At 43.2% G+C, this 23,423-nt stretch overlaps 1 non-coding gene across 1 annotated transcript; it reads left to right on the top strand.

The window, feature by feature from the left end:
* The first annotated feature begins 2,130 nt into the window (after window positions 1-2,130).
* Window positions 2,131-2,236, top strand: LOC128111302 (U6 spliceosomal RNA). Its single transcript, XR_008218567.1, has one exon. It is a non-coding gene; the product is annotated as a U6 spliceosomal RNA (small nuclear RNA).
* Window positions 2,237-23,423: the final 21,187 nt, after the last annotated feature.

Here is a 23,423-nt window from a genome sequence, read left to right as displayed (position 1 = left end):
GCACGCCTTTAATCCCAGCACTCGGGAGGCAGAGCCAGGCGGATCTCTGTGAGTTCGAGGCCAGCCTGGGCTACCAAGTGAGTTCCAGGAGAGGCGCAAAGCTACACAGAGAAACCCTGTCTCGAAAAAACCAAAAAAAAAAAAAAAAAAAGAGGTAGCTCTGGAGAATAAAGCATGACAGGGTGAGTGAATGAATGAAACTGTATCTTCAAACGGTCTGAAGTTCGACTTAATTTAAGTGGGGGCGGGGAGGAAGCACCTTTAATGCACTGAGTGCTTCCATGGACGCAAGAGGAATAAAATTAAGTAACGATCATGTGTGTTAAATACGTGTACACGGTTCTATCATAAAAAAAAAAAAATTGTGTGGTTTCACCCAGGGGCTTCTCTCAAATGAAATCCTGCATGGAAGTACTCGGTAAAAATGAGAGTGCTGACACTAAGTGCTTACCTGGGACCCAGCAGAGTAATTCTAGTTTATAAATGAAAAAGTCAGGACAGAGACACTAAGATACTAGACTATGCTGGAGGGGGAGGAGGGGGCAGACTGTCGCCGAAGGTTTCTCCAGTCCTGCCCTGCTGCATGGTCCCTCAGCTGCTTATAAAATAATCATTCAGAGGTTTAATATTAATTACCAATTGCACGGTCTATGGCAGGCTTCTTGCTAGCTAGCTCTTATAACTTGACCCATTTCTATTAATCTATGTTTTGCCGTGTGTTCTGTGGCTTACCAGTCTTCTAGCATGTCGTTCCTTGGACAGCAGGCTGGAGTCCCTCTTTCTGCCTTTGCCTTTCTTCTTCCTGTCTCTCTCTCTTGGATTTTCCTGTCTGGCTCCATCCTGACCTGCCATAGGCCAATGCAGCTTTACTTATTAGCCAATGGGAGTAACACATATTCACAGAGTCCAGAAAGACATCCCACAGCAGGAGACACTGAGGTCATCTGGCCTCCACGCTTGTGTACCTCCTCCACAGCGCAGCAAGCAAAGGCTGGTGATAATAATGCTGCCTTTTCCCTGTGTCCAGCTCCGATTGTCATTCTGAATTAGAAAGCCGAAGCAAGTCTTGTTTGATTCGAAAAGGGCTCTTTCTAAGTTGCTTATGCAGCACTTACTATTTTTATTTTATTTGATTTATTCGTTATTGTCATTATTTTGTTTTGTTTTTAAAGAAGGGTATCACATAGCTCACTACATAGCCAAGGCTAGCCTTGAATTTTCCTGCCTCAGCCTTCCAAATGCTGGGACTGCAGATGTATGAAGTAAATACCATACCCTAAAAGAAATTGTTCATATTCCTATTTTGTTGCTCATATGAGTGTAATAAATGTTATATACACCACATCAATACGAAAAATAGTTAGATTTGGGGAGTTTAGTAATTATCAATTAACAATAATTGAATTTAGGGCCAGAGAGATAGTTGAGAAGAAAAGTTCATTCAGGTCCCAGGAAAGAGAGAAACAATTCACATGAGTTTTCCTCTGTCCCCTACACATAGGACAGCTTGAACATGTACACACACACACACACACACACACACACACACACACACACACACACACACAATTAATAAAAATAATTTAATTTAAATGAAAAACAGCATTTACATCTATGACACCAGAAAATATTAGCACCGGTAGCATTTTGTATTCAAATCAAGATGTACTTGCCAGTTCTACATGTGAATTTTTCTCTTCCAAAATCTTGTTAGTATAAAAATAACAAGTATATGAACAGCCAAACGTCTCATCAGATAATTTTAGTTAAGAACTTACAAGACCTAGGGCTGCAGGTGAGGCTACATGGTCCAGCCCTTTCTGACAGTGCTAAAGGCCTTGGCTTTGCTCTCCAGGCCCACACAAAGGAAAATAATTTCTAAAACTCACATTTTTTTCAAACATGCTTTTCTGTTCTATTTGTGTTTGTTTATTTAAAATAGGGTATTGCCTTGGTGTCAGGAAGTCCTGAAATTACAGGCATTCACCACCACACCTGGCTTCAAAGTCGTATCTTGTGACTTTGTTACAGTAGTGATTCTGTCTATTACTCCTTTGTGAGATAAGCGAACACCAGAAAAGAAGATCAAACTAAGTATTTTTATTTCTTTTAAAATTTAAGAAGATGAATATCCTTTGGCAGCACACGCACTAAAATCGGCGTAATATAGAGAAAATTACCATGGCTCCTATGCAAGGATGACACAAAAATGCACAATAAAGTGTTCCACATTTTTCCTTAAAAAGAGAAAAAGTTAAGCAGATGAAAGACCACCCTGACCATTTTTAAGGCTACTTCTAACTTCAAAAACAAATTTTGAGAAAAACCTAATGTGTAAATATTCATTCACTACAATTTATGCTCCAGAGTATTGGAATTGATTTTGCAGCCTCAGATTTTTAGGAAGGACTAAACCATCGCTAGAGCAACCCGAGTCTTACGGGAATGATGGGCTGGGCCCACGGAGCCTTGCAGGACAGTGCCGACAAAATACTCTCTGCTATCAAAGTATTTTCCTCATTCTGCCGTTACAGTTACTCCGAAGTCATTTTTAAAAAGATTCAAAGCTGTGTTTTGAAGAAACTTAGTATGAACTTGACTAACAATGGTCTAAATACATTTTAGGATTACTCTCTGGAGAAATTGCAGCATTTCACGCAAACGGTACCCACTTTACTCGGGTGAAATGAAAATCCCGATTCTGCTCCTCTTTGCATGTCTGTTTAAAACCTCAAACCAGAAGAGTGGGTCACGTCTGGAGACGTTTCCTTTCTTAATCTTCTTCACTCTTCCACTCTGTTTCTAAAGGGATACTTAGTGTTAACAATTTCACTTGAATTTGAAAAGAATTGAACTGGTTTTCCAGAATGAGGTAAAGATTGCCCACAGAGAGTATTTTGGCAGCTACCTTTAAACACGCGAGGATCTGTACGGGCGGCACACCTAGAGTTAGTGCAGATAATGTTTGGTTCTTTGAGATAGAAATGATGTCATTGTGATATTGGTAAGAAAGATGCACAGGCTTTACCTTCTGCTCTTCTCTTTGGTTAAGCACACTGTTCTTTGTAGCATTTATTACACTGAGAACACTAAAGACGTTAGTGAATTTCTCACATGGTGACAACAGAAATGTCTGGTTTTGTTTTGAGTTCAAATGGTTAACTATGCACAATAGTGTTTTGTGCAACCTACAATTGAGGTGTGAAAATTAAGGCATTTGGTAACAATTGTTAGCATATCATTTCTATGAAAAGAAGAGAAAGTATCAGGTCCCCGGTTTTATAAATGGGAATTAAAACTTGCACGTCAATCAAGCCAAGAAATGTCAATATTTAAAAATAAGTTCCTGTGTGCCAAGCATGGTCCTTTTTTAGAAAAAATATTTGAGTAATTCCTTATAACACACAGATGAGGGGACACACACACACACACACACACACACACACACACACACACATATGAAAAAACGTTTTACAACACACTCAATGTCACAGACAGAATTCAAAGTCTACTACAATGTACAATGCCGGCTTCTAAAACTGTTCCTTGTTCAACAGTTAAGGAAATAATGAAAAGCATCAGTTTCTCTTACACTCTGACTACAAAAATTTAGGGATTTCCAGTATATGCTAAATATGTATTACTCATAGATATTTATTAAGTCCCTTCTATGCTCTATAGACACTGGATTAAGGGTGTTAGGGGAACAGCCTGCCCTCCAATGATCCATATATACAGTGTGTAACCTCCACTAATAAGTGCTCTATGTATCCTCCAAATATAACCTTCCCAGGATTCTTAAGAGTTGTGTTGAAAGGTCTTTGGGAAGAAAATGGTTCACTTTGCCCCGAGTCCCACGTTTGAGCTGAGTCACCAGATAACTAACTGCACCTGAGGGACTAGAGATAACCCATTCTGTACGACTGAACTTCTGATCCCTTGTGACCTTGTGTTTTGCTCAAAAACCTGGTCAGGTTGGCTCGTGAGGGTTTTCTCCACATCTGCTCTCTAATTTCCCAACTTGTAGAGCTTCCCCTGTGATGGGGGCAGCAAGAGGGTAAGAGAGAGGATTCACCGGCCGCTGTGAGACGAAAACACAAGTTTCTTGTTGGAGGCCACCCTTAGCTCCGAAAAAGCCACAGAACTGTACAATATGGGTTGCTTCACCATGGTCACTTAATTCATGACAGCTTATTTTTTCAAAACCAGCAAGGCAGAGGGTCTCCCACCTCAGGGAGAGCACCGTTCGCTCCTCTTTTAAAAGCTTTTCACCTGTCAAATCAAGCCCATCCTGATAATCTTTCGAATGACTTAAAACCAGTTGATTTGGTGTATTAGCCATATCTAAATAATACAGTCATAGGCCCCACCCACATTCAAGGCAAAAAGAAAATTTATGTCATGACCACATGGCGGGGTGGGGGTGGGAGGGAGAGGTAGGAAACCTAGCTACTCACTATGTAGCCCAGGCTGGACACAGACTCTTAGGAATCCTCTTGCCTCAGCTTCCTGAACACTGTGGTTACAGGCATGAGCCAACACACACAGCAAGTTTCAAATACTTTGACTTTAAAATAAAAATTGCTCCAAATATGCCAAATACTGGGCTCGTTACACCCAAGGACCAAACTAAATTTTCTTAAAAATATGAATTACTTAATATTAGAACCAATAGGATACACACAAGCAGCATTTTATGACGTGGAAATAAGATGAAGAAGATTATTACTGATGAAATGTACGTTGTATTTTATAGTTTACTATCAAAATAAGTATTTAAATGAATATATACATGCAGGCTAGCTTGTTAAATGTAATGGCATTGTTTTCAAGGAGAGACATTTAACAAGTATCATGCAAGATCTTCACCCACCTGGTTTGAATGCTAATGTTGCAAAAATGAAAGTCACGCGCGCGCACACACACACACACACACACACACACACACACACAGGGGTGTCAGCTGAGCCCAGCGGCACTGCCGTCAGGGTTGAAATGCAGAAGTAACTCAATAGCCATCCTGAACAACGTTCTTCCCACACTGGCTCTGACCAGAAGTGTCAGCCCCTTGTCTCAGGACATGCCATAAATGTACATTATAAAAGGAGAAAGAAGAGAAGGTAATGCCCACTGGCTTTTTTGTATCTACTACCCTGTTGCACCTTTAGAAGCATCAAAATGTCACAGAAGCGGCCAGAACTATTATTTTAGGTTCTCTGTCAGCCACCGTGTGGTTTAGTTGAAATTAGAAGCTCCTGACAATCGAGGGCAACCAGAGAGAAGTGGATGCAGAACACACTTCCACACTGCCACGCAGGTGATTTCTCTCCTTTAGGACTGAGATGCACTGGGAACTCAATCTCCAGAATTAGTTTCTTTAACTCATGGGTAGAAATTTAGGGAAAAAAAATTCCCAAATTTCCAATATTCCTTAAAGACAAATTTCGTGGACAGTCTCTGCAATCCAGAATTCCGAAAGCACCAGTGACCCTCCAGTGTTCCATACCGTAGTCATGGGTGATGGTATTTGCAACAAAGGAAACACAGTAACAGTGATTTCACAGAGCAAACCTTGAGCTTCTTTCTCCCATGTGGACACACCCAGGGTTCATGGGGTTGCCAGGCATCCAAACAGGTTGGGTATCACCTCGACGTGCCTGCTTTCCAGAACTCTGTGACATGCACACTGCCTGCTGAGTGTCTGGAAGGAGATGAGTCAAAGCACAATGAGACAATTCCGGGTGTCTTCACACTCCGTCAAAATGAGCAATGCAAAGTGTTTGTCAGTACTGTTTCTCTAACACCAAAAGAAAAAACAAGATTTTGAAATCTGCTTTTGGTCTAGAACACTTGACTGCCACTCCTTGCATAATAACCAAGGACAATTCCATAGCAACATTGCCTCATGTCATTTGAAGGAAACCATTGAGAGAAACATGGCTTAGTGACCTTGACCTTTCATGGTTTCAAAATTAATATTTTACATTTAAAAGGTAGTCTGAAGATCTTCATCTCAGTCACTACCCATTCCTAGTTGAAGAATGAACTGATAGGTGTGGTAGTTTAAATGAAAATGGTCCCCATAGGTACATATATTTTCAGGCTTAGTCCCCAGTTGATGAACTATTTGGAGAAGATTAGGAGATGTGGCCTTGTCAGAGAAGGTGTGTCACTGGGGGTGGGCTTTGAGGTTTCAAAAGCCCATGCCAGGCCCAGTGTCACTCTCTCTGCCTGCTTCCCGCTAATCAGGATAGCTCTCAGCTACTTCTCCAGCACCATGTCTGCCTGTGTACCACCATGCTTCCTGCTGTGATGATAATGGACTGACCCTCTGAAACTGGATGCCAGCCCTCAACTAAATGCTTTCTTTTATAAGAGTTGCCCTGGTCATGGTGTCTCTTCACAGCATGTGAACAGTGACTAAGACACTATCTAAGTGCATAGTTTGATAGTTTGGACATATATACACAGACATGGAATCACCACTACAATCTCTCATCATGATACAAGACAATTTGAGGGTGTCTTTGAGAGGGATGAAGTTTTTCAACACTCGGGTGGGCTTTAACTCAGGAGTTAGGGTGCCGTGTGCTCAGATCACACAAAATTTCTTCTGAGTCTGTGGCTTCCGGGTGTCTTGGGAATTCAAAGAAGGAAATTCACAGACATAGAAGATGAGTATTAAAGATTTTTTCATTCATAGGTGAGAGCTTAAGAGGGGAAGAGCTCCTTTAGATTTGTAGCAAGAGGGGTCCCCAGGGCTTGGGTACCATCAAAGTGCTGTTCTCGGAGTCTTTTAAAGGACTTATGGCAGAAGCTGGGGCGAGGCTTGGGAAAGGGAATGAACTGGTTAGTCCACTGGCCCAACTCTGGGGTGTCCAGGTGCCTTCTCTAGGATTCGGTCCTCACCTATAACGTCCAGAAAAAGGTAAGAGATAATGAGCAACCAGGAATCAGAAGACTCTTTGGCATCCCTGGCCTCCAGTAAGAACTTATAGGCAATATGTAAAATTATATTCAACATTTACACAAACTACAAAGCTATTTTCCAAAATGGATATACCAGTTTACATTCCCGTGATACATGTGAGAATTTTAGTGCCTTCAAATCTTAGCCAACTCTTGACAGTATCTTTTAAATTTTAGGCATTCTAAAGATGTGTAGTAGTATCTTATTGTAGTTTTAATTTGCAGGTCTTCAGTTATTAACAATATTGAGCATCTTTTCAGGTGTTTATATGCTACCTTCATGTGTTTGTGGCTATGTCTCTATAAAATCTTTGGCCTATTTTTAAGTTGAACTATTCATTCTTCATCAAATGTATGCTCTGGAAATATTTTCTTCCAGTATATGGTTTATACTTTCATTCTCTTATATTGTATTTTGAAGAGTAAAAGTTTTTCATTTTGAGGAATTCCAATTTTAAAAGTTTTAGTTTTGCTGTTTCACATTTGTTGAAATTTTACTAACTTTAGATTTGTATTAAATGCATGATCCATCTTTAATTAACGTTCATATATGGAACAGATAGTGATCAAAGTATCTTAAGTTTAGATGATAGATAGATAGATAGATAGATAGATAGATAGATAGAAAATTACTCCAGAATCCTTAGTTTAAGAGGTTTTTCTTCTCTAATCAAATGCTCATGCCCTTTCTCCACAATTAATTGTCTGCCACACAGTACTGTCATAGACCTTGGAAAAATCAAGCTGATCTGGAGACTCTTTATTGAGAGCTAGCTCTCAAAGTGTTAGCTCCCATAGTGCTGTGAAAGCTGCCAACAGAGAAAAGTTATCTGCAGTCCTATCCCCTATACAGCCTGAGAACCACAACAAAGACAGACTGGCAAGGTATCACCAATGATACAATAGTGACATTTCTATCTTGGGGGCAATAAATAGCTATATCTAATTGGACCTAAAGCCCACTCAATTGGAGAGAACTTGTGTGTGGTAAACCAAGCCAAGAACCCATCATGGCTGGAGAGGTCATAGGCCCTAGAAGAGAACCTACTACTGCCATATTGCCAAAGTGATACAGCTTCTGCCTTCTAAATACGTATTCTTGTATGTACTAGTTAAGTGCAGCTCTCACATCTCCTCAAAGAAGCTTATTTTTGCAGCAGATAGAGACCATTAGAGAGACACACAGCTGATCAAAATGCAGAGATCATGAGATGCCCAGCCACAAAAGGGAACTCTACAAGTCCCCTAACCTAAGGCTCAGAGAGCAGTGTGGAAAGTGGGGAATATTTCAGAAGCCTGATGAACAAGTGACTGCTGCATGATAGTTTCTTCTGGAAAGAACAGGGATGTTGTTTCCATGAACTCTCAAGAGTATTGTTGCCAGTATAAGACCTGCAAAGACAACACCAATTGACATGCCAACATTGATGGAGGAAAAGTGCTGAGAGCGGAAAAAAACAGTCTCCTCCCTTCCCCCAGGGACAATACCCCAATCTTAGGCAACATTAATTGGACACAGTGGATTGTACATATACACTTATATGTATACAAATATATATAGATACCATAAAAGCACATGTAGAAGAAGTCATTGGGGCTGGAAGGGTGGTTCAGAGGTTATGAGCACTGCAGCTCTTGCAGAGGACCCAAGTTCAATTCCCAGCACCCACATAGTATCTCACAGCTATCTGTATCTCCAGTTCCAGGGGATCTGGCACCCTCTTATGGCCTCCATGGGCACTGCCTGTATGTGGTACATAGACATACATGTAGGTAAAACACTTACACACATAAAATAAAAATATTTTTTAAATGAGGCTGTGGCAGTTTGAATGTAATTGACCTCCATAAACTCATAGGGAATGGCACTATTAGGAGGTATGGCTTTGTTAGAGTAGGTATGGCCTTGTTGGAGGAAGTGTGTCACTGTGGGGGTGGGCTTTGAGGTCTCATATATGCTCAAGCTATGCCCAGTGTCTCAGTTGACTTCCTGTTGCCTGCGGATCAAGATGTAGGATTCAGCCAGGCAGTGATGGAGCATGCCTTTAATCCCAGCACTCGGGAGGCAGAGGCAGGTGGATCTCTGTGAGTTCAAGGCCAGGTCTATTTCTCAAATAGGCCCCGTGCTGGTTGTTTTTCATCAACTGGACACAAGCTGGAGTCATTGGGGAAGAGGAAACTTCAACTGAGAAAATGCCCCCATCGGACTGGATAACTGTGGGGCAAGTCTGTGGGGCTTTTTTTTTTTTTTTTTTGACTGATGATTGGTGTGGAAGATCCCATCCCAAGGTGGGTGGTGCCTAGACAGGTGGACCTGGGGAAGGAAACAAATGGAGCAAGTCAGGATGGGCAAGCTAGTAGGCAGTGTTCTCCATGGTCCCTGCTTCAGTTCCTGCCTTGAGTTCTTGCCTTTGCTTTTTCTTCTGATGGACTACTGTCTATAAGCCAAACATACCCTTTCCTCCCCTAGTTGTTTTGGTCATGGTGTTGATGTTTTATCACAGAAACAGAAACCAAACTAAGACATTCCTCATCTGCTTTTGTATCTTCTTTTGAAATCTAGATTCTGTATATGAAAGAAAATAGTTATCTTTCTGACAACAATGCTTGGACCAAATTTGTTTAAGATAGATCTTTAGTTCTATGCATTTTCCCACAAATAACATAATTGTGTGCTTCCTTATGACTGAATAAAAGGGACAGAGAGGGAGAGCAATGAAAGAGATATCTTGGTAGAGGGAATCATTAGGGGGCTAGGGAGAAACCTGGTGCTAGGGAAATCCCCAGGAATGCACAAGGATGACAGCAGCTAAGACTCCTAGCAATAGTGGAGAGAGTGCCTGACCTTACCTTCCCCTATAATCAGATCAGTGACAACCCCAATTGTCATCATAGAACCTACATCCAGTAACTGATGGAAGCAGATGCAGTGATCCACAACCAAGCACTGGGCTGAGCTCCTAGACTTCAGTTGAAGAGAGGGAGGAGGGATCACAAGAGCAAGTGAGGTCAAGATCATGATGGGGAAAACCACAGAGACAGCTGACCCGAGCTGGTGGGAGCTCATGGACTCTGGCCTGTCAGCTGGGGAACATGCACGGGCCTGAACTAGGCCCTCTAAATGTGAGTGACAGTTATGTGACTAGATCTGTCTGGGGAGCCCTGGCAGTGGACCAGGACTTATCCCCGGGTGCATGAAATGGCTTTTTGGAACACATTCCCCAGGATGGGATACCTTGTTCAGCCTTGACACAGTACGGAGGGGCTTGGTCCTGCCTCAACTTAGTATGCCAGACTTTGTTGACTCCCCAAGGGAGGCCTGACCCTCTCTGAGGAGAGGATGGAGGATGGGATGGGGGAGGGAGGGGGAGTGAAAGAAGGAGAGGGAACGGGAACTGAGATTGGTACGTAAAATGAAAAAAAAAACTTTTTTTAAATAAATTAGAAAATAAGATATGACTCCTGGGTATTTACCAAGATGACTCCACATCCTACCACAGAGATATTTGCACCCTCATGTTGCTGATAATTTATTCACTATGGCAAAAAGAATGGAATCCACCTAGTTGTTCATAAACAGATGAATGGACAATGAAAATTTAGTGCACACGTGCGTGTGTGTGCATGTGTGTGCGTGTGTGTGTGTGCGTGTGTGTGTGTGTGCACAAATGTGTACAGGAGTATAGTACAACTTTTAGAAATGAGAACAAGAAAGGCTGAATATTAGGAGATAAGGAAAGAATGCATGTGGGCAGTGAATAGGAGATATGAGTGAGGATATAAAGCTAATTGTGTTTCTAGTTCTAACAGTCATGGATTTTTTGGTTTGGATGGTAAACAACTGTATGAAAATATATGTGATTGTGTAAATGTACCACATGTTCATTATCCATTCAGTGCTTGATGGACATCTAGGCTGTTTCCAGTTTCTGGCTATTATGAGTAGAGCAGCAATGAACGTGAATGAGCATGTAGTACATGTAGCATGTAGAGCATGTAGCCCCAGGGGGAAACCTACTGCTATTAGTCTGCTAAAGGAACATAGCAAATGAAATGACTCCTAATGATGTATTGCTCTACCCATAGACCAGTATATTGTCCAATCCTCATCAGAGAAGCTGCTTCTTGTAATAGATGGTAGTCAACGCAGGGACACACAGCTGGACAATGTGCAGAGAGTGAAAGACTTTGGCGTGCTCAGTCCTAAATGAGATATCTGTATCAAGCCCCTCCCCTCAAGGCTCAGGGATCTATGTGGAAGAGGAGGCAGAAGGTTGTAAGAGTCAGAGAAGGTGGACGACTCAAAAAAAAAAAAAAAAAAACCTGTCACCCACACACAACAGGACTATGACACAGAGACTGTGACAGTACGCATAAGACCTTCACAGGATCAAACCAGGAAACATTCCACCACAGAGAAAAGGAAGTGGACCCAAAGTCTCAGGCCAACCAAGAAGTTGTTTGCAATTGCTACTTGCCTGGAAATGGAACATTGTTTTCTCCAGCAGAGTGTCACTAGGTATATCAACCACACTCCAGGACAGGCTCCATGTTCAGGAATAGTTGACCACAAGACAGACTCCATGTTTTGTGTGTGTGGTTTTATTTGTTGTTGTTTTTTGTCTTGGTGCTGTTTTGTCTGTTTTGGCCTTTGTTTTCTCTTTGTTTTATAGTTTTTTGAGAGAGACAGAGGCAGACTGGGAGAACACGAAGCTAGATAGTAGGGAGGTGGGGAGGACCTACTTGCACACGAGTGTAGTAGGCAGAACAATCATGTAGACAGTTGTGGTAGGAGGTGCTGAAAAGGAGGAGGCAGGACATTCACAAGTTTGTGGCCAGCCTGGTCTACACCTTGAAATGGCTCAGCAGTTAAGAGCTCGTGCTGCTCTTCCAGAAGACCTGAGTTCCATTCCTAGCACCCACACCAGGCAGTTCACAACCACCCATAACTCTAGTTCCAAGGAATCTGATCCCCTCTTCTGGTGGGCACCCACACACGTGTGACATACACAGACACGCACACATACATGTAAATCAAAACAAATCATTTAAATAAATAGAAGGATAACTACACCTGATGCTATCCAGGACGTCTGTGCTAACGAGATCAAACTGGAGGTTTTTGTTGGTGGTGTGTGTTACTGGGAATTGAACCCAGGAAATTGCCTTGCTGAGCTTTTTTTTTTTTTTTTTTTTTTTTTTTTTACTTTGCACTGATGCTCTAATGAAATGAGATCTTTGAAAACCTTGGCATGGGACAAATGTATTTTACCTGCAGGACAGTTAAGCCTGCCTAGAGACTAGAAAACAGACTATAGCAATAGTAGATAGAACCTCCCAAAATCCTAATTCCTGGAGTTAATGGATATGTTAGATTGTATGGCAGAGTAATGAAGGTTGAAGTCAGATGACCTAGAAATAGGGAGTGATCCCAGATCATCCGGGGGCTGCAGTATAACCACAATTTTAAAGTAGATGTGACAAGGGAAGCAGGAGCAGAAGTGCTCCACTGCTGTGCTCCGCCGTGCTCCACTGCTGTGTTCTGCCATGCTTTGCTGCTGTGCTCCACTGCCATGCTCTGCCGTGCTCTGCTCCACTGCTGTGCTCCACTGCTGCACTCCGCTGCTGTACTCTGCTATGCTCCACTGCTGTGCTTTGCCGTGCTCCATTGCGGTGCTCCACCATGCTCCACTGCTGTGCTCCGCCGTGCTCCACTGCTGTGCTCCGCTGTTGTGCTCCGCTGCTATGCTCCACTGCTGTGCTCCACTGCTATGCTCCACTGTTGTGCTCCGCTGCCGTGCTCCACTGCTGTGCTCCGCTGCTGTGCTCCGCTGCTGTGCTCCACTGCCATGCTCTGCCGTGCTCCGCTGCTGTGCTCCGCTGCTGTGCTCCACTGCCATGCTCTGCTGTGCTCCGCTGCTGTGCTCTGCTGCTGTGCTCCACTGCCATGCTCTGCCGTGCTCCGCTGCTGTGCTCTGCTGCTGGCCTCCACTGCCATGCTCTGCCGTGCTCTGCCATACTCTGCTATGCGCCACTGCTGTGCTCCAGTGCCGTGCTCCGCTGCTGTGCTCCGCTGCTGTACTCCGCTGCCGTACTCCGCTGTGGTGCTCTACGGACTGGAAAGTGTAGGGAGCAGGCCATTCTTACTGTCCCAGGACAGAAGGAGAGCAGGTGGCCCTGTACGGAAGCCCACGGGAACCACGTCAGAACAGCGCTGCACAGACTGTAGGGTAAGAGCCTGCTCTTCCCCAAGCCTCTGTGCCCGGAGTCGTTTGTGCAACGGCGGCCGGAATCACACAGCTCTCTTCTGTCTGCCTTCAAGGGTCCCCTCTCACCGTACTTTTGATCCTCAGCATTTTTACACACCGCACACATCTTCCCACATTTTCCTCAGAAGATAATTCAAAGAACAATTTTTTAAAATGTGCCATTAAAGAGAAAAGCGAGGCCTGGGAAGAGGAGAAATTTAAACCCTACATAGTTGAAAGTTTTATACAAAGCAAAAATTTTCCGATGAAGACAGATCATAAAATGCTCATCTCTGGCTAAGTGCAGTCAATATCAACAATACTTCTAGAAGATTATACGTTATTATCAAAGTCCTAAGACTTTACAATAAAGAAAGAAAAAGAAGCACACATTATATTAGGGAGCAGAGTTCACTAGTCAGTAATATAAATGGGTGACCCACACCACGGAATGACACGTGGTGGGCTCCTTTGCCTTACCTTAACTCAATAATTCACCTCATTTCAAGAATAATGCTTTACGGTTGGAGATGCAGCTCTGTTGGTAGAAGTGGCCACGAGGCATGGACAAGGCCTAGTTTGATCCTCAATGTTAGGTGAACTGGCTGTCACTGCACATGCCTGGGATCACAGCACTTGAGAGGTGGTGAGTTTGAAACTAGTCTGTGCTATGTAAAACCAGATCTCTTAAAAAGAAATGATTTGATAACGCTATTTACTGATTCATCTAATAACTTTCTTTCAGACGTGTGTGTGTTTTGCCTGAATGTGTGCATGCATGCCACATGCCTGCCTGGTGCTCACAGAGGCCATCAGGTCCCCTGCAACTAGAGTTACAGATGGCTGTGAGATGCCATGTGGGTGCTGGAACTGAACCCAGGTCCTCCTCAAGAGAAGCAAGTGCTCTTAACGACTGAGCTGGCTCTCCAGACCTTCATTTAACAACAATATTTGATCCGTATATGGACATATATTGAGTTTTCTTTTTAAATTTCTTTCTAAAAAGCTTGGAGAAATTTTGTATATATAGCTCTAAATGACAGGAAAATCCCAAAAAAAAATTATCAAAAGGGAATAAATATTCCCAAATAAAGACTTTAACCTACCCTATCCCCAAATGCTAACACGGGAATTAGGAAAATTTTGCTTCTGACTACAGAAGTGCTGGAAGTAGCTTAATCTCTGTGGGGTGTGTGTATGTGCATACATGTATGAGTGCAGGCATATGCATGCCATAGCATATACATGGAAGTCACAGGACCTCAGGTATCAGTCCTCACCTTACACCTGTTGATTCAAAACAATGTCTCTTGTTCACTACTGCGTGTGCCAGGCTAGCTGACCCACAGGCTTCCAGAGACTCTCCTGTGCCCACCTATCTTGCCACAGGAGCCCTAGGATGCACACTACCACATCAGGCTCTGGGGATTGAAACTCATGCTTGTGGGGCAGATAACTCTGCTGTTTGAGCAGCTCCCTAAGGATACAGTAAAGAGGGTTAAAGTTTAAAAGGGACATTTGGTTGTATAGGTATAAGGCAATTAAAATTTGGCAACATGAATTCACAATTTTCAGGTAATTTGAAGTAACCTATTTACATGAAAAGAATTTTAATTTAAAAAATAAGGTCAGGCATGGTGGTGTACACCTTTAATCCCAGTGTCTTAATTAGGGTTTCTATTGCTGTGAAGAGACACCATGACCATGGCAACTCTTATAAGGAAAACATTTAAATGAGGTGGCTTACAGCTTCAGAGGTTCAGTCTATTATCGTTATGGTGGCATGCAGGTAGACATGGTACTGGCTACATCTTGATCAGAAGGCAACAGGAAGTGGACTGTGACACTGGGCATGGCTTGTGTGTATATGAGACCTCAAAGCCCACCCCACAGTGATAATACTTCCTCCAACAAGGCCATACCCACTCCAACAAAGCCATACCTCCTAATAGTGCCACTCCCTATGGGCTTATGGGGGCCAATTACATTCAAACTACCACATCCAGCACTCAGGAGGGAGAAGATGTGGAGCTCTGTCTAAGGCCAGTCTAGAATACATAGGGAGTTCCAGCCGAGGAGGAGGAGGAGGAGGAGGAGGAGGAGGAGGAGGAGGAGGAGGAGGGAAAGCTGGTTGTGGTAGCACAGCCTTTAATCCAAGCACTCAGGAAGCAGAGGCAGGAGGATTTCCATCAGTTTAAGGCCAGCCTGGTCTATACAGTAAGTTCCAGTCCCTACATAAGGAGACTGTCTCAAACATATATATACATATATGTCATATATGTTTATTTTCCAAAAAGTAGGAAATACAATTAACAGGGAAGAACATTCACTCACAAACTGGAAATGTCCCCCAGCCCGTGGTGCCACTGGGAAGTGGTGCCATCTCTAGGAGGCAGGTCTAGTAAAAGCAAGTCAGAGCACTGGGAGGATGCCCCTGAAGATGATTTGGGGACTCCTCCCTCACCCCTTCCTGACTGACAGTGGGTGAACAGCACTTTCCTACCACAAACTCCCTACCATGGGGTTCTGACTCACCACAGATCCAAAAGAAATGGAGTCGGGCAGCAACAGACTAAAACCATGACCAGGACAAATCCCTCCTCCCCTAACAGCTGCTTGTCTCACTTATTTTGTCACAGTAGTGGAAGCTGACTGACAACCGAGACTTCCTCTGTCAGCATGTGGACAGACGTTTGCTGAACTGGACAGTTTCTGTTTATCACACTAGTTCTGCTCCCAATCCTCGCGGCCCTACTGTGTGCATTAGGAAACTGATCTATATAGAATGCACCAAAGGATCTCTTTACAGTCTGGCTTCTGCCTGGCCTTGGAGAATGAGACAACAGACAAAAGAAAAGAGGGGAGCCAAGATAACCAATCATTTCTTAGGAAAGTCCCAAGACCTGTCAAATGATATAACTCTGCATGTCTAATTCCTCTTGCCTCTTCAGGAAGGCCTAGAACATTCTGTTTCTACACCCTTAAAATCTCTAGATTCTATAACATTTCTTGTGGTTTCCATATATTTTTGCCTCTGTGCTACAAATAAACCATTTCCGTGTTGAACCTCACTCAAACCCATTTGTGTATGCCATCTCTATCCTGCTGCTCTCTTTACTAACACCTCTACCCAGAAGGTTGAGTATATACATGCACACACATACATATATCACATTTGTAATGTCTGCATTATAGTCCAACTATCATATAACTATAGCAAATCTATACTTTTTCTCACTTTTCCTTATAGGTGTATGATGGTTAGTGTTGATTGTCAAGTTGTCAAATCTTAAATCACCTGGGAGATGCTTCTACATTCATTGTTCTCTGTTTCGGGACTATGGATACAATGTGACCTGCCATTTCAAGCTCCTGCTGCCCTGGCTTCCCCACCATGATGTATTATATCCTTGAAGTATGATTATAAATAACCCCTTCCTCCCTTCAATTGCTTTTGTCATTGTATTTTAGCATATCAACAGGAACAGGAACCAAGTCAGAAATTGGTACCAAAAACTAGGGCTGTTATTGTGGTAAACCTGACTATGTGGTTGTAGTGGTTTGAATAGGAATGGCCCCCATAGGCTTATATATAATTGAATGCTTGGTCATTAGGGGATGGAGATACTTGACAGGATTTAGGAGGTGGGGCCTTGATAGAGGAAGTGTGTCACTAGAGGTGATCTTTGGGGTTCCAAATGCTCAAGGTAGCCTCAGTGTCTCTCTTTTCCTGCTGACAGCAGATCCCGATGAAGAGCTCTCGGCTACCTCTCCAACATTGTCTGCCTGCACGTCACCATGCTTCCCCCTATGTTGAAAATGGACTAAACCTCTGAGACTGAAAGCAAGTTCCAATTAAATGCTTTCCCTTATAGGAGTTACTGTGATCATGGTGTTTCTTCACAGCAGCAGAACAGTGACTAAGACAGTGATTGCTAGACCATTGAAACTGTTTTGTGTCTGGAATGTGAAGGAGTTTGGAACTTTGGGATATAAAAGCCTTTGAATGCTGTAAACACAGTTTAATTGACCATTTTGGTAAGATCTTGAGAGACAAGAATTTGAAAGAAATGTGGATTATGAAGGCCTGGCTAATGAAATTTCAGCGGAAACAAGAACTCTATTAAGGATGGGACTTGGGGCTATTTATGTAGTATTTTGGCCCATAATCTGTCTTAGGTAATGGACTAACTTATTCAGCAGAAAAGAAGTGTGAGAGCAAGGTTAAAGTTTCAGCCATGAAGAGTACAGGCAACAGAGCAGCTGTAACTGCTGAAAAGATGCGCTCCATTAAAGAGAAACCTGGTGCTCTGCACTGAGACCACAGGAAAGGTGCTGTGAGGGCAAGACCCCACCCACAAATGGCTCTAACTTATGCAAATTTATGTGACAGAAGAAAGCTTGAACTAAGAAAGCAGCAGAGAGGGTTCCCTGCTGCTCTAAATCAACTTCATAGGAGCATGTTTAACGTGGCTCAGGACACAGAAGTCCACACAACTGTGGTGCAAGAGGGCCACACTCCACCCTGAACCGGCAGCAGAGCTTGGCAGTGTTGTCCACACGATACTGTCTTGGAAGCATGGAAGATACGAGATTGAAGGGGTTCATGGAGTCTCGCTCCCCAGTTTCAGAAAGCAGCTGAGGCCAAGCAATGTGTGGCTAGTTGAAGACCCTGTGTAAAGCTGTAAAGATGAAGCCCTAAAGATGTTGCAGATGCCAGGACCATGGGATGCCCACAAGGAGAGCTGCAGGCATAGATGGTGGAGCTGGCCCAAGAGAGGGACTATTTGTATTGCAAATAGCTAAGCTGGAGAGGTGGGGCTACTTAAGCCTTTTGGAGCCCAACCCGTTCCATCACGAGCCCTAGAATGCAGGGCCTCTATGTGGACACAGTTGCAGACTACAGTGTGGCCCTGCTGGATTTCGGTCTTACTTTGATCTGAGCACTCCTTGCTGTGCTCTGAATCTTCCTTCTAGAAGAAGAATGTTTACTCTGACGTCATATGTTGGAAGTGTGTTGCTTATTTTTTATTTTATAGGAACTCACAGTTAAAAGACTTCAGATTTTTATTCATTTTGTGAGCATGTGTGTATGCGTATATGTGGACAACATACATATACCTCAATGTTCACGTGGAGGTCAGAGGACACTTTGCAGTTGACTTTCTTCTTCTACCATGTGGGACACAGGGATCAAACCCAGGTCACTGAACTTGGCATCAGGTACCATTACCCACTGAGCCATCTTACTAGTCCAACTTTAGACTTTTGAAGTGTTAGAAGTCTATGGGGACTTTTAAACTTGGACTGAATGAATTTTACTTTATAATATGGTCATGTCTTATGGGGACTATTAGGTGGAAGCCCCACCTCTCTCACTCCCCAGACCCTGTCCCCTCAAACCCACCCCCTCAAACCCCGCCAAACAGCAGGCCCTCCCCTAGAGCTGCCTTCCCATTACCAACTCCCCCCTGCCCTGAGGAAGCCTGCCAAAAACCAGCCCCTCCCTGGGGCTGCTCAAGACCATGCCTACAGGTTACTTAAGACCTGGTAGCCATATTTGCCACATGACTCTTCCCCTGCCTTTTCAAGGGTCACCCAGGATTGCTTTGCTCTGTTCATTAAACCTGGATTTATTAATTTGGCTTGATTGGCTTATTATATCAGCAATGGTGGGAACCCAAGAACCAGGGATTCAAAACTTATCAGGGACAAGAGGTGGAATGTTATGGTTTAAAATTGGTATGGTTTTTTTTTTGATTTTTTTTAATTTATTTTAATTTATTTTGCAATACAATTCAGTTCTACATATCAGCCACGGATTCCCTTGTTCTCCCCCCTCCCGTCCCCCTCACCTTCCCCTCAACCCCCCCCCCCAAATTGGTATGTTTAAGTGTCAAGTTGACAAGGAGTGAAATTGTGATAACTAGTGTTAATTGTCCGCTTGACAGAATCTAGACTCACCTGAGAGACAGGCCACTGGGCTAGCCTGTGGAGGGTTATTTGGATTGCATGAACTGAACTGGGAAGGTCTACCTATTAGGGGTGGTGCTATTCCCTGGGTGGGATCCTGGCCATGTAAAGAAATGAAGCTGCACAGGAGGGTATATCTGTTGTTCCGTTTCCTCACTCTGGGTGCCCCTGCTGCCATGACTTCTCTACCACGCTGGAGTGTACTCTTGAACCGTGTGTGAGCTAAATCCAGCCCTTTCTGCCTTAAATTGCTTTTGTCCAGGTATTTTATCACAGCAATAGAAAAGTATGACAAGGCATGTCCAACCTTTTGGAATTGCAACATGACGCTGCCATCTATAAAATTCATACTCTGGAGAACTTCAAGAGACAAAAAAAAAAAAAAAAAAAAAAAAAAAACCAACCAAAAAAAAAACTCAATTTTTAAAAAGTTTATGATTTTGTTTTCGGCCACATTTACAACTATCTTTGTCTACTTGTAACCTTATGCAGCCTGTGGAACACAGGTTAGATGCAACTTGGATGCAACAAATATCCAAGTGTATACATACACCTTTCTCTCCGGTCTACACTTTTGCCATTGGATAAATTCCTAGCAGCAGTATTTTTGAAATGAGGGTTATGTACATATTTAAGGCATTTGTTGTCACAGAAGGAAAGTTAGCCTCTGAAGTTCTGTTGCGTTCACACTGCTCAACACTGCAATAAAACCATGTCAATGTCACCAAATTACAAGTTGGAAAACAACTCAACAATTATCTCCCAGTTTCAATTTCAGAAACTCTATGGTAGGTTTGTCTTTTCTGATATCTCCTTTATCATAGTTTTTGTTGTTTCTGTTTTTCTGTTGCTCTGATGAACTGACAAAAGCAACTGGAGAGCTGGCAAGATGGCTCAGTGGGCAGAGCCTTGGCTGTACATGTTGGTTTTTCAGCTACTTTTCTGCTAATGTGATAAAACACCAGGACCAAGGCGACTTCTGAAAGAAAGATTTATTTTGGCTTATGGTTCCAGAGGGTTGGAGACCATGGCGGCAGGGACAGCATGGCAGCAGGTAGAGTGGCAGGAACAGGAAGCTGGAAGCTCCCATCTGGAGCTGCAAGCACAGATCAGAGACAGCAACCAGAAACAGCACAAGTCTTTAAACTCTCAAAGCCCGCCTCCAGCGGCATACTTTCTCCAACAAGGTCAAAGCCCTAAATCTATCCCGGAAGAGCACGAAAGGTGGGAACAGCGTGTTCAAATACATGAGCCTAGCGGGGACATTCTCATTCAAACAGCCACACTTGGCAAACTCAGTTCAATTCCTGGAACCTATAGAAAGGTGAAAGGAAGGAATTGACTCCCTGAAGTTGTCCTCTGACCCCTACACACACACCAAGGAATTGTGTGTGTGTGTGTGTGTGTGTGTGTGTGTGTGTGTGTGTGTGTGTACTCACACACACAAACAATAAATGAATACATAATTTTTTACACTTATATATTTTTGTGTGTACATGTATGCATGAGTAGGTGTGTACATATGAAGGTCAGGAGACAACTTGTAGAAGTTCTCTCTGTCTTTCCACTATATTAGTCCCACGGATCAAACACCGGCCATCAGTCTTGGCATCAAGCACCGTTACCTGCTAAGCCATCTTAACAACCCAACAATTTTTTAATGGTGAACAACTTAAGGGATACAGGGTTTCTTTTAGCTCACATTTTGAGGTAAATTTCATCATGGTGGGGAATTCAAGAGCTTGAAGGAGCTGGTCACATCACGTCTACTGTCAGCAGAAGAGTGAGATGAATGCAAGCTGTTGCTCAGTTCCTTCTCTATTGTCTACCGTCTGCAGTCGCCTGCCCAGGAATGGTCCCACCTACAACTAATACTGGTCTTTCCATATCAACTAATGTAATAAAGATAATCCCCCACCGGCATGCCCAGTGGCCTCTGTCCCAGTTAATTCTAAATTCCATTGACTTGAAAAGGAACACGACCCGTCACATCCTTCCTATCCAACATATTATCCCCCACAGTACAGCATTTTAACCAGTCAATATAATGTATGGTCTGAGGAGATAGCTACACAGTTACAACACCTGTCTTGCACACGAGTGCCAGAGTTTGGATCCCCAGATCCATGTAAATGCCAGGTGGTAATGCCAGCCTCAGAAGGCAGAGATGCATGATCCTCGGAGTGATAGACCCCAGACTCAGGGTACTACTTTCTCGAGGGGGCGCCCCAAGAACCCAGACTCCCGATCCAGTTGATGCAACAGCAAGAGGTGTTTATTATTGCGGCTGTACAGTCAGGCTAACTCAGCTCCAAAGAGCAAGAGTCGTGCCTATTGCAATCACATGGGTACTTTTAAAGGAAAAACCCACAAAAGCCACAAGATTACAATTCCCGTACAATTTCGTTTCACAAGATCATGGTCTGATCACAGAGTGGGTACAGTCACGTCCGCATGTACATTCTTCCCAAAACCTCAAGGGGGGTATCAGGGCAGGAGTGGAGTTTACACAAAGGTCACAGTGGTCCTTCCTGGAACACTTGCAACTATCCCAGTCACAGTTGAGCACATCTCTTAACAGAAATCTTTTTATATTGTTACATTGTTGCAGGGGTGGTTGAATAATGATTGAGTCAGCTTGCCCTTGGAACTAGATTTTTAGTTTCTCATTTCCTGGGGCTTGGGGGTGTAAGCCTGAGGGTTAGGGTCTTTCAGGAGCAAATTGCTTTGATTTTGTAGGAGGAACATGACCAAGACAACAGCAACCCAGGACTTAAGATCACCTTAGAAGGACAGTTGATTCTTTGGCTTGTTTTACAATTATTTGGAGGGAAGGAAACGCACAAAGGACTGCATAAAAAGCAGTTGTCATTAGTGATAAGTGACTGATAGAATCAGTTTCATTAAAACTAGAATGAGGGTCAGAAAACTAGACACATTGAGATGTTCTTATTTTAAAAGATGGGAAGAATTAAAAGCATAAGAAGATCAAAGAAAATTATTTTTTTAAAAAAAGATCATTCACATTCTGAAAAGAATTAGAGATTAAGCACAGAGGAGATACTGACAATGAAATGAGTATCAAATGACCATCAGAAGCCCAGGATCCAGTTAAACGCTGGCGTCTTCGTTTGGAAAGGACAAAGACAGTCATTAAAATGCGGACTGAAGGTCTAGGTGCGGAGGGCTGCCGTGAAGAGCAGGGCCTTCTGATCCTGTAGTAATTCATAACATGCTTCAGGTACTGTCTTCCCACAGCATGTGGGAAGCATGAGTGACCGCCTCTGCTTCAGCTCTGTAATAATAGAAACATCTCCCATGACTCCACGCCGCTCATGGTGGAACTGAAAACTATACTGAAGTTGAAGAAAAGCTGTCTTTATTGCCGAGTTCCCTCCCAGCACACACATCTGCTTTGCAGCGCAGGAGCTGCCGTTCACTGGCTATTTCTTGAAAAGCCCATGTTAAGGTTTTCAATTATAAAATAGGTTTTATGGGTCTGGTATGACTCAGTGGATAAAGTACTTGTCACTCGAGTATAAGGGCTAGTAGAGTTTGGATCCCAGGACACATGGAAAAGGCTGCTGGCCCAATGGCCTGCCTATAATCCTAGAGCTTGGGCAGCAAAGACATGGAAACCCAGGTAAGCAGGCTAGGTAGACTCATGAAATCAGTGAGCTCTGGGTTCAGTCACTGACCCTGCCTCAGTATGTAAAGTGGAGAGCAATGTACATGAGCCTCTGATCTACACACACACACACACACACAAATATGAGTGGGTCAAGGAATTAAGAAAACACATTTTCTAGGACGTTGGGGGATATAACTCCATGGTGGAAGACTTTGCTGGGTGTAGTGTTAGGAGCCGGAGTAAGGCTGTTTGTCATCACTCAGTCTCTCCCCTCTCCTCCCCTCAACCCACCCAAATAATCACTGAAAAATCAAAAGAATCACAGACTGTGCAAAGGGCTTGTTGGCCCCGGTTTTTAGAAATAATGCTTATTATTTGCTTAACTGAATAATAAGAGTTAAACAAATGAATAAAGCTCTAAGTGGTCCCCAGTGAAATTAAAATAGTCAAACCAAAGGACAAAACAGCTTAAAGATACATCATTAAACGTAATTTTTCTCTCAGGCCATCAAGAGACAGCCATGTAGACTCGCATTTCCAGGAAGACAGAACAGATGTGATTTTTTTCCTATTCTGCCCACAAACTGCAACTGGAAACCCTA

Source organism: Peromyscus californicus, unplaced genomic scaffold, assembly GCF_007827085.1.
Source record: "Peromyscus californicus insignis strain IS unplaced genomic scaffold, ASM782708v3 Scaffold_15__1_contigs__length_86483966, whole genome shotgun sequence".
NCBI classification, from domain to species: Eukaryota; Metazoa; Chordata; class Mammalia; order Rodentia; family Cricetidae; genus Peromyscus; species Peromyscus californicus.
This window is presented reverse-complemented; position numbering and strand designations above follow the sequence as displayed.